Source organism: Dermacentor variabilis, chromosome 7 (genome assembly GCF_050947875.1).
Source record: "Dermacentor variabilis isolate Ectoservices chromosome 7, ASM5094787v1, whole genome shotgun sequence".
In the NCBI taxonomy this organism is placed as follows: Eukaryota; Metazoa; Arthropoda; class Arachnida; order Ixodida; family Ixodidae; genus Dermacentor; species Dermacentor variabilis.
This window is the reverse complement of record NC_134574.1, coordinates 115,519,066-115,531,347: the sequence shown is the minus strand read 5'-3', so window position 1 is coordinate 115,531,347 and position 12,282 is coordinate 115,519,066. Positions and strand designations below refer to the sequence as shown.

At 44.6% G+C, this 12,282-nt stretch overlaps 1 protein-coding gene across 4 annotated transcripts in view; it reads left to right on the top strand.

Moving 5' to 3' along the window:
* LOC142587806 (kelch domain-containing protein 3) overlaps positions 1-12,282 on the top strand; it is a 124,042-nt gene that overhangs the window by 69,629 nt on the left and 42,131 nt on the right. Inside the window, exon 1 of one of the 4 annotated variants that reach the window (XM_075699082.1) lies at positions 9,247-9,545. The exons of 2 other annotated variants lie outside the window; for them this stretch is intronic. The gene's annotated coding sequence lies outside the window, so the exon portion shown is untranslated. Of the gene's footprint in view, positions 1-9,246; positions 9,546-9,802; positions 9,987-12,282 lie in introns of those variants that run through there. One more of the 4 variants, XM_075699084.1, reaches the window with a different exon arrangement.

The window sequence follows — 12,282 nt, the reverse complement described above, 5'->3', positions numbered from 1 at the left end:
TGTTTGCGCGGTCCTTAACTTGTTCTCAAGCTTCTTTGTCAGTCTCCAAATCTCTGCCCCATATGTCAGCACTGGTAAAATGCACTGATGGTACACCTTCCTTTTCAATGATAATGGTAAGCATCCAGTCGGGAGCTGACAATGCCTGTCGTATGCGATCCAACCCATTCTTATTCTTTTATGAATTTCTGTCTCATGATCAGATTCCCTGTGATTAATTGACCTATAGGTAAACGTACTCCTTCACAGACTCTGGAGGCTGACTGGCGATCTTGAACTCTTGTTCCCTTGCCCAGCTATTTATCATTATCTTTGTCTTCTGCATATTAATCTTCAACCCCAACTCTCACACTCTCTCTGTTAAGATCCTCAATCATTTGTTGTAATTCGTCTGCATTGTTGCTCAATAGAACAATGTCATCGGCAAACCCAAGGTTGCTGAGAAATTCGCCGTCGATCCTTATTCCTAAGCCTTCCCAGTTTAATAGTTAATAGCATGAATACTTCTTCCAAGCACCCATTGAGTAGCATTGGAGAGATTGAGTTTCCCTATCTGACCCCTTTCTTTATAGGTTTCTTCCTGCTTTTCTTGTGTAGAATTTAGGTAACTGTGGAACCTCTGTAGATATTTTCCTAGGTATTTACGTGAGCGGTCTGTACTCCTTGATTACGTAATGCCTCTATACGACTGCTGGTATCTCTACCGAATCAAATGCCTTTTAGCAATCTATGAAAGCCATATAGAGGCTCATTGCACTCTGCGGATTTCTCGATAACCTGATTAATGACATGGATGTGATCCATTGCGAACGGACACAAAATCCTTTATAAATACATTAAAAAGAAGGTGGGACAAAACGGAACGCTGTGGTGCTCCAGCTTTCAAAGGTAATTTGCTACTGAAATGTAACTGGTTGTAGCGACATTTAAGAAATACATTAAGAAACCCAATACAAGATACACGGGCGTTTCCTTGTTTTCTTTATTTTTTCATTTCGCCGCCATCGAAACTGGGGCCGCCTCGGGCTGGATTTGATGCCACGACCACGTGATTATGTATACGAAGCCACACCATAACCGCTAAGCCGCCACGGCAGGTAGATAGATGCTACGCACGGGAGCAACTGCTCAGATAATTTTCACGGAACTCGTAGAATGGACGCTGAAAACCAAACAGGCACAGGTTTTTCAAGTAAACTGTCACGGTCAGATCTGTGGAATGCTTTCTAGGTGTCTGGAAACAGAGCACCTCGAACACCTCGTTCTGCATTCAGACACAAGCGACCGAAAAGATGCTGCTCTAAAGCTACGCTCAGTTCGTCAGAGAATTCCTCCAGATCGAAAAGATTGAGTGCCCTGTCAGGTGATAAAACGAAACTGACGGCTTGAAATAAGGAATATTCTTTTTTTTCTGGAACTGATGTGATGCATTCTAAAACAGCTTTTTTTAGGCTTAGCGGAAAAAAGGGAAATAGGGCGGTGCCTGCAGCGTCAGTCATGCTAGCCAAGTCGTAGGCCACTGGTTGGACGTTGGATAACGCTAGTCACGTGGTATCTCCTTCTCGGAAAGCCTCCTTTGTGCGGCGCAGGTGCCTATTTAGCACCCGCACAGGGAAGCCGATCATTCGTTTCCGGCGCAGTTCAATGACGGGACTTCACTTATTCTGAATCCGTTATCGTTGTCAAGTCATTTAACGCGTTTTACACGGTGAGTCCTTCAGCGCATACCATGTGAGAGTTCAAGTTCATTGTCAGTTTTCACAATACCTTGCACGTCAAAGATGAAGAGCGAGACAGGCGGCACTAACGGGCAAAGCCGTTTCAACACAAGGTCGGCGGCCGACGAGCCACGAAGTCTGGCGGGATGCGTCTGTTGCATACATCATCCGTGGGTGTATTGCCCTCCGAGGTATTTGATCCTTGCCAGGTCGTGAAGGATCGTCGACGAAGTTCTTCGCGTGGCATGTTGCACGCGAGAATCGAGTGATCACTCCCGCGTTTCTGAGCAGAGTCAGTTACTTTTAAGTCTCTCTTGCCAGACTGTTCATGAGGGAAGTATCGCGAAATTTACGACCCGGTTGTACGGTATAGGAGAGCCGAACAGGTTTCTTAGAAATAATGTTCAATTTAAATGATTTCGCGCTTGAAAAAAAAAAAAAACATTTATGATCGAGGTGACTGGCATCCTCCATTGACGGAAGTGCATGTCGTTTACTTGCCTCCGTTTTATTTATCCACATACTTACATGTCGCCCGAGCGGGCATTACAACAGGAGGGACTGACCAATATCCAATGACCAACACGCATTGTGCGCTATTCATCACGAAATGTGCACAATACAAAAAGAAAGAGACAGAGCATATAACGAACCTACAAAAAGTTGATAAGCCGGGACCTACCAGTGGCAGTGGATAAACAAGGCCGCATGGAACACGAACCGCATACACGAGCAGTGAAATTTCTTGCTATAAACATGGAGATTGCACCGAAACCAGCGATGTAGGGGAAAGTGAAACCCTATCAGAGCATCAATACAAGTGGAAATGTAGCGTTATATGTAGCGACCTAACTCACCGAAATCAACGCACCTATTGGCAGTGGGCTAGAGCCGTCAGCACTTTCGTAGAGGTATGGGCTAAAGCTTTAGGAGGGGCAGTATGGGAACGCTAGCATGATGAGCGGCATCGGAGCTAGCTGTGGAAGAAGACGACGAATGCGCGAGCTGTGGCACATGAGCCCGTTTCTGTGACCACGTGACTTTTTGTACCATATCCGGCGATGCCTTCGGATGTTTCGCTTCATGAGCCATATCATACTTCCGCATTAATACTTTTTAATACACTCTTAATACGACACTGCCGTCGCAAAGAACAATATGATAATAATGTAATGCCATATCGCAGGACACTGTAGGCAAGAACATACATGATCGATAGTGGCTTTTACAAAAATTCGTGCAATGAATTTTACTTTGAAAGGTAACCACGAGGCCCTTCGCACTCGGCCACAAATATATGAACCAAGCGATCTATTCAGGAGAGGCCGCTGTCGAAAAATACGCCAAGGTCTTTTATCGACTTTGCCTACTCTACGGGAGCAGATCGACAAGAGAGGTAATCACGACCGTGCAGGAATAGTGGCAGCTCTGTAACCATCGTTTTCAGCTGAATTTTAAAGCACACAGTGTTCTTGTTGTTTCTTTTTCCCGGTTCTCTGACAAGCGGTTATTGGTACATTAAGTCATACCATCGTATACACTGTGTTTTATTGCTGATAACAGTTTAGAACTAGAAATTTTTTTTTGTTAGCAAGACGGTGTCGTCTGTATACTGATATACAAGATATCCGGGTGCAACGGACACACAGTCTTCTATAAATACATTATAAATAAAATCATACAAAATGCAACGCTGTGGTGCTCCAGCTTTCAAAGGTAACTTGCTACTGAAATGCAACTGGTTGTCTAGATCTAGGCATTACAAAAATATCTAGAACATCTGGGGTCTAACGCGCCAAAACCCCGATTTCGTTATCAGGCACGCCGTAGTTTGGCAGATTAATTCTGACCACCTGGGGTTCTTCAACGTGCACCCAATACAAGATACACTAGCGTTTTTTTTTTCTTTTTTCATTTCGCCGCCATCGGAACTGGGGCCGCCTCGGCCTGGATTTGATGCCACGACCGCGTGGTATACAAAGCCACACTATACCCGTTATGCCGCTACGGTAGTTGTCTCTCTATAGGGATAGATGTTACGCATGGGTGCAACTGCTCAGATAATTTTCACGGAACTCGTAGAATGGATGCTGAAAACCAAACAGGTACAGGTTTTTCTTGTAAAATGTCACGGTTCGACATGTCGAATGCTTTCGAGGTGTCTAGAAACAGAACACAAGCGATCGAAAAAATGTGGTGCTCTAAAGCAGTAGAGCATACCGAATGATGTATGCAAATTGCACATGATGTTTTTTTCCGGGTATAACTTAATACCAGAGTTATTTCGAAGCATTTAAATGCACCTTGTGGTTTCTGCGAAGTTTGAGAATGATATAATCTCTTCTTGGAGGTCAATGCAGTTGTGAACACTGTTGGCAGACTTAAATTGCTTTAAGTCATCAGTACATAGAAGGAATGAAGAGAGCTCAATTGCTGACGAAATGTCACTTGTGAGCTGTAGGAAGAGAAGAAGGCCAAGAACAGATCCTTGAGGAAGTCTGCTTGTAACCTCGTAGCCAACAGAACTCTGTTCAGTAATACCAACGAAGAATTATCTGTTGTTTAGGTAATCAGATTACAGGGCAGTGATGGAAGAAGGTATGTCCTCTTGCAGGAGCTTTGTGATGAGTATCTCATGGCAAACTGCATCAAATGATTTACGTAGATCAAAGTAAGGAGCGTCTAATTGGCCCCTACTATGTGCCACACTGGAAGCAAGGGTTATATATATGTAACCAGATTCTTTGTTCTGGAGTGCTCTGATGCAAGCTATGATGTTCATCTAATAAAATGTTCTTAGCACTAACAGATCACTAACAGAAAGCAGGGATTGCAATACAGATTAATAATAATGATAATAACGATAACAATAACAAGAAAAACTTTGCCCCATTCCATGCATGTGACGATTATCATTTGCATGGTGTCCGGAAATCTCAAGTAATGTTTTATGAGGCACGTTTTATGTTATACTGTGGTATGTTAAGCTATGCTATGCCATGTTGTGTTATGTGCTGTGCTATGTTGTATTATATATGTTATATATTGCAAAACGCATACGTATAGAATCTGGGCTTTTAATTTGATTTTGTTTATATATATACAGTATATGTGTGTATGTATCTTACGCTATTTCTCACGTGCCAAGACCATCAGGTTGCTCTTGGGCAGGTTAACTAGATTTATTTATTGATTGATTTATTGATTGACCGCAAAATCAAAAAATGATATGAGAGTAAATTCGGAAAGAAATCTATCCTAGATACCAAGATCTACAACCCCGACGCCCACACGCCCAGATGTAAACTGAAGCACCAAGCTTTCAACTCTGTAACTCGGTAATAAATAACGGTTTCACAACTATCTAAACTGCGCCTATATGCGAGTCATCTAAAGCGGACAAAATTAACATAGACGTGCAGCGCAGTTTTACCGCGTTTTCTTGGATGAATATATTTCAAAAGTCGCGCTAGTCCTATACATGCTAATCAGATCTGCATGACGTGGGTGCTGGTCGTATAGCAGACATGACTAGCGCAATGCCCTTTCGAAAAACATTCGTCTTGAAGCCGAGCGGTATAGGCGAGCGTCTGTAGCCATATCTGCTATACCGCGCACCGCAATGCTCAAATTCAATTGCGCCCGTGTGTTCCCGGAAATGAATAATTTACACAGTGAGTTAACACTCGCAAAAAAGCAAAGCTAGAATCGTTCCGTTACATGCACAACTGCCCGAAAACAATGCAAGAGCGCCCCGCACTTCTTTTCAAACGCAATTGTCTTGGTCCGCAAGGCCACAGGATCACGTCGAATCCAGAGAGGTTAGGCACACCGTTTAACACTTCGAATTGTAGCTCTTTGCAAGTGTTACTTCTTTCGTTGATCGTGTGATATGCGTGTTTTCGCTGTGAGCCCCTTTGCTTCCATCGCCCTTCCCTATTCCTGCTCGTTTTATTTCTCTAGGGAAAGATAATGCTGCTTGATTACTTTTTCACCCATGAGTCTGTGAGACTCTCGCGGTAATCATTCACTTCTATAGCAGAGCCGTGGCTTCTATGGTGGAGTTACTCTATATGGTAGCACACACAGTAATGTATAACTTCTTGCGTCTTCTAGTGCCCCCTGTACTGGTCACTCAGACTGATATCCCGCAACCGGCCAATCGCCCGGCTCCCAACAGGTACACCAGTTACTCCCGTCGAATTTGCCCGCAGGTTGACTCTCAACCGACGCACTGTGCCGTGGCTGCGCCTCAGTTTCGACAGAGTCCCTATTTGTTCATTTTGCTACTAAAACGTCCCCTAAAAACATACATAGTACTGAAGCCCGTGACACAAGTTAAACCATTACTTAGGGCTATTCACTTTGGACACACCCCCAACAAGCAAACAAGAACCAGTAAATCGAGATTACTTATACTTGGTCATTTCGATTTTTCACGCGGACAATTTCACCTGCTCTTCCAGAAATCCTCCTCAAAAGGCAGAACATCGATTTATATTTTTTCTCAGAATTGCCGGCACCAGAAAAATGAGCGCCACTCCACTCTGTGAAGATGGAATGGCAGCGAAAGCTGACGACAGTCAAAGCTCTCCAACGAAGAGCAAAGTGCTTTCGCTGCCATTCCATCTTGACACGAGTGGAATGGTCGCCTGGGCTTGCGACTGTCGTTTTCGTTCAGCATCGCGGTAACCGAACAGAAACTGCCCGCGCTTGCCGGCATACCGGACGCACTAAAATTCTCTAATTACGGACATAGTGAGAGCGTCTCGTCACTGCTTGATCGCCCGACACCAGACGGCTGTGGCAATCGCCGAGCTGAGGCTCACCAACCGCTACCTATTGCTGCGGAGAACCCATCCTATAAGTAAACGTCTCGGCAATTCTCAGAAGGGACGAGTGTCAGGAGACGCGACACTTTCAAATCTCTCGGAGCTACGGGCCCTCATTTTACTGCGATCTGCGGATGCCGTAATTTTAACAAAGGTTTCTAAACAGGAAGCAGCCCTCCCTCTGTCTGTCTGTCTCATCAATTCTCGAGTGTGATCAAATAACAACATGCGGCGCGTGATGACTACAATGCCATGTTCGCAAGTTACTTCCAAACATCTCTTCAAACAAGTCGGACAGCAGGTCACCGAAAGTGAGTGAAACTTGCATCATATGATACTTTGGAAGCTCAAGCGCAAAGCTTCGTTGCTTCTTTTTTAAATCTAGACTAATATAGCATGTCCAGAACGCCGAAAGCGCGATTGAGTGATAGGTGACTTACAAAATAGTACCTACCCTTTTCCGTATTTAGCCGTGGCCGAACCACATAGTAGAAGATTTGGCTGGAAAACAACGGTGTACCTCCACCGTTACCTAGGCTGCAACAAGTCTGGCCTGCAAACAAGAAGACGCACGATAGTCCACTGTCTTGTTTTCTGTTTGGCCCCGTTTTTAGCGCTGTTCGTTTTTACAAGTCATGTACCAGCTAGGTCATCGACATACATTATATAAGTGCATCAATTCGTAAACGCATTTATTTTTTAAATATAATCATTTCTAAAAATAGCATAACGATGATAGCATAATTTCATGCGAAGTGGCTACACGCATTAGGAATGAAAAAATTTAGTCAGAAGTTAAGCAAAGCATTGTGACTACGTAAGAACGTGCATCTAGATGAGAGGTGCTGGTAGAATTCGAAGAAAGGAATAAGATCTGAATAATGAATACCTTCTTCAGGACGCATACCAACAGGAAGTGGGCCTTGAAAAGATCTAATGGAGAAACAAGAAATGAAATAGATTTCATACTTTCTGCCGATCCCAGCATAGTGCAGGGTGTAGAAGTATTATATAGGATAAAGTGCAGCGATTATAGGTTAGTGAGGTCTAGCACTTACCTCAATATGAAGAGAGAAAGAGGTCAACCTAGACGCAGTAAGGCTAAAAGCAGACCTGTTCAGGCTGGTGCTTGCAAACAAATATTCAGCCTTAAAACAGAGGCATGAAGATGACATAGAACTAATGAAACGAAACCGTAAGTAGACTGACTTCGGAAGCAGCAATTGAAGTAGGAGGTAAGGCACCAAGGCAACCGGTAGGCAAGCTCTCGCAGGTAACGAAGGACATCATAAAAAAACGGCAAAGAATCAATGTGTCCAACCCAAGAGATCAGATAGAATTCGCGGAGCTGTCAAAGCTGATCAATCAACAAGAAGAAAGTAAAGGCTATTCGAAATTATAACATGAGAAAGACTGAGGAAGCAGTAACAAATGGACGCAGTATGAAAATAGTGAGAAGGAAACTTGGCACAGGACAAGCCAAGATGCGTGCACTGAGAGATAAGCAGGGTAATATTATCACCAATTTCGATGATATAGTAAAAGCAGAGTTCTATACTGATCTGTACAGTACCTAGAGCAGCCACGATGCCTCCATTCGAAGTAGTAACGAATAGGATACGGAGGCACCTTCTATAACTAGCGATGAAGTAAGAAGGGCCTTGAAAGACATGAACCGGGGAAAAGCGACAGGAGAAGACGGAATAACTGTCGATTTAATCAAAGATGGAGAAGATAGCAGGCTTGAAAAGCTTGCGGCCCTTTATACGAAACGTCTCACGACTTTAAGGGTTCCAGAGAACTGAAAGAATGCCAGCATTGTACTAATCCACATAAAGGGAGGCGTTAAAGGATTGAAAAATTATAGGCCCATTAGCTTACTTCCAGTATTGTATGCAATATACATCAATTTCCTATAAGGGCAACACTAGACTTCAGTCAACCTAGACAACAGCCAGGCTTTAAGAGGGGATACTCTACAATGGATCACATCCATGTAATCAATCAGGTAATCGAGAAATCTATAGAGTACAATAAACCTCTCTATATGGCTTTCGTAACTCATGAAAAGGCCTTCGATTCAGTAGAAATACCAGCAGACATAGAGGAATTACGTAATCGAGGAGCACAGGAGGCATACGTGAATATCTTGAAAAATATCTACGAAGATTCCACAGCTACCTTAATTCTCCACAAGAAAAGTAGAAAGATATCTATAAAGAAGCGGTCAGGCAAGGAGACAAAATCTCTCTAATATGCTATTCACTGCATGCTTGGAAGAAGTATTCAATCTTATTAAACTGGGAAGGCCTAGGAGTGTGGATCAACGGCGAATATCTCAGCAACTTTCTGTTTGCAGATGACATTGTCCTGTGAGAGAGAGAGAGGGTGAAGGAGGGGGAGAAGTGGCAGCTGTCAGCGGAGAACCTCCCTTCCGAAATAAATTTCTGGCTACGCCACTGATTGTCACTGTGCTTTATCAGCACAGCAAGCAGGAACGGGGACAAAAATAGCCTCCCTTCCTGCTTGCAGAACCGATATAAATTCAAGATGCAGATATCGGCACGGGTGTTCCCACGTTCGTCGTCACGAGCTAGTAGTACTCACCTTCTGCACGCGAGCTGCCAGTGCCCACGTTTCAATTCACGCGCGGTCCGCCGACTCTGGCGGCGAAACGAGCGAGCGCCTGCGCTGGCCACACTGCGGCTGCTCTTTTAATATGGCCGCCGTCAGCACCGAGAAATCGAAATCGCTCCAGGGAACGCGCACGGTGCCCTCCTAAAAGTGTCATCACCTCTCAGTTTCGCGATCGTTTGCTTTTCTGCCGGGATTGGGCCGAATACGCGAGAAGGAGTTTAGTGTTGTGTGCAAGGACAAGACAGCGACAGTTGGCGCTTCTGTGCGCCATCAAGGCCATCTGTAGAAAGAAAAGAAGAAAACCACAACCCAATTTGGAATCCCCCTGCCTGGCTGCCTGCGCTCGCCTAACGGAAAAGTAAGCGGCCGTTCTTTGGCTATCCGGAGTTTTCTAACAAGCTCGGCGACGGTATGTGTGAAAGCAGGGGGGAGGTGGTGAGGGGGCGGGGTTGTTTATTTGTCTGAATTTGTCCGGCTACGTGGGAACGTCACTGCCTCCAGAGAACTTGGTTTCGCGTTGTGCGTATTCGGTTTGCGTTCTCTGTAACCGCCCCGCCTCCTTAAACCACCATCGATCGGCGCCTCACTCTCATTTTCGCCTAAAACTTCGCTGTGCATGTAGTACTTAACTAACCGCTCCGCTGGAACGTGCTGCTGGGCCAATGCATCTCGGAAGTGGGCAGTGTGCGCATCGCTCCAAAATCTGTGCCCCAACATACGTTGGCTGGGCAACTTGAAAGGTCGCTTGCCCCCACCCTGTGATCCCTCCCCAAGCAGGTTCGGGGCTTCTATTCCAAGGGTAAATCAACTATGCATGCTGATAGTTATCTCGCGTGCACGCTTTCTTTTTTTTTTTTTCGAACACGGCGCGTTCGTAGCACGCATGCCGTGTTGTGACGCTCGCATATCTTTACGGTTCCTGATATCGCGGTAAGCCGTCGGTACGGCGAGGTTGTTTGCTAATTAAGGATTAGTTCTCTGGTCACGCGTTTTGCTTGTTCGCGTTTTGCTTGTTCGCGCTTTGCGCATTGCTTGTTCTTGTGTAAGCGGACGGTGTCGACGGGTGCTAAGCAGTCGCGAAGGCGTTTCGATTTTGCGGTGAAACTTATGCACGCGTATGCGATTTCTTACCTTCAAAGTGTGTAAATGTGGGATGCGCATCTGCACCTAGTTGAATTTCGAACTAACAATATTTCCGTGCGATCGAGAAACTGTACCGTTGCTCGCGTATTTCACTTTTTTCGTGGCATCGGACATTTTCAACGCATAAAACAGTCGCCAAGCAAAAGCCTGCCTTGATTTGAAAGAAAGATCACGGGTGAGGAAACCTTGGAGTAGTGTGCGAGTTTAGAAGATAAAACATACTTCCAAAGCTCCTTTGCATGCGGAAATCTTTCCAGTGTGGCCTGCTTGTTAGGCGCCTGTGTACTGCATGCAGGTATGCTGATAAGAAGATTGTTGTCTTAACCAAGAACAACGCGTTTCTGTTACGGTGCAGAAATATTCCGTTGGTGCAATCATTGCAATCGCGTTTTTTTGGCCAAATCTGACTTGTTGAGCGAGTGTCTGTCAATTCGTCTGCCATTTCGTAGTTTTTGCGCAACGGACAAGTTTGCACTTGGAAACTCGCGTCATTGTGGGGCATGGATTGGAAGTCTTATGACTTGCGTGAAGCGTATAGCTTCAAGTTGCAACCATGTCCGTATCGCATAAAAATAAGTTTTGCTTAAGCATGAAGAAGTTAAAGGAAAATGTGATTCGACATCGTCGTAAAAAGGAACAAACAAACACGCCTAACAAAATTATTCAAAAACGTCGTTTAATATTGAATTGAATTCGGATGTTTTATGTGTTAAAAACTACCATTTGATCACGAGGCCCGCCGTAGTAGGGGACTGGATTAATTTTGACCACCTGGGAATACTTAACGCGCCCCCAGCGCACGAAACGTGGGCGTTTTTGTATTCCCCCTCCCTCCCCACATCAAACTGCGGCCATCGCGATATTCGGATTCCATTGTTGTCACTTTTGTCCACGCCATGCATGGCTCGCGTTTCAGAACAGCTCATTGCTTTTCTTCTGTCATTCGTGCATTACATTTGTGCTTTTGTAGGGGATGACGGTTGTTCGTAGAGCATCGACGTTGAAAACTCTATACGTGCTGATCTTTCGAGAGTTTAGTTAGAAAACTGAGCAATTTCTGCCACCCAACAACTCTTGCGTTAAAAAAAAAAAAAAAAGAAAACCAGTGAACGAGTGTTTTTCCGCATTCAACGCACTTCTGCGCCTCAGTCTGTAAAGAGCTTGAAATACACCACAGTTGTCAGCCATGGTGTAATGTTTATTTCATTTTATTTTCCATGCTTCTTGTACTTTGTTGCTAGCGTCATCGTGCGAATCTGCCGCTCTGCACGAAGGGTGATAAGAAGAGACATAATGTATCGTTAGAAAATACGGCCCCTGCCATTTCATTACATTTGCGATCTTATCCTCTCTGATTGGCTCAGTAAGCAAGCGTGGTGGAACTTCACAGCGTCCAAAATAGCACCTTAGTTTCTGCATAGTGTAAATAGATTTCGGCTTCACCGTTTGGGGCTCATGTTGGCCCCAAACAAGAATTGTCATCCATGTCGCGTACTTTCGTTACTTTAACTACAGTGGCTTTAACGCTGTGCGACGGTTACTTCCGGGTCACGAAAGGCATGCGCGTTATCAGCGTGACGTAGCATTCTCGACAGGAAAGTAGCCACCGCATCGTTTTCAAGAAAGGCAACGCAAGCAACTCGGATGATGATGGTTCGGGGGCAAGGTACGCCACAATGAGTGTAAGCTTATTTATAGTGTACACTCTTAAACAAATTCACACCCTTTGGGGCTTATCTTGCCACACAACGATAGTCGTCATCTCTCTTGCTTGCATTTAGGTTTAAAAGCTGCTATGGGGAGATTAATTCACAGAAATTAGAGATAAGTAAGAGGATGTAGGAGTATTACTAGAGTAAGGGTGATAAAATAGTTTATTTATTTATTTATTTACCCTCAGGGCCTTTGGGGTGTTTAAATTGATGTCTATGTGCGGACATCAATTTAAAGAA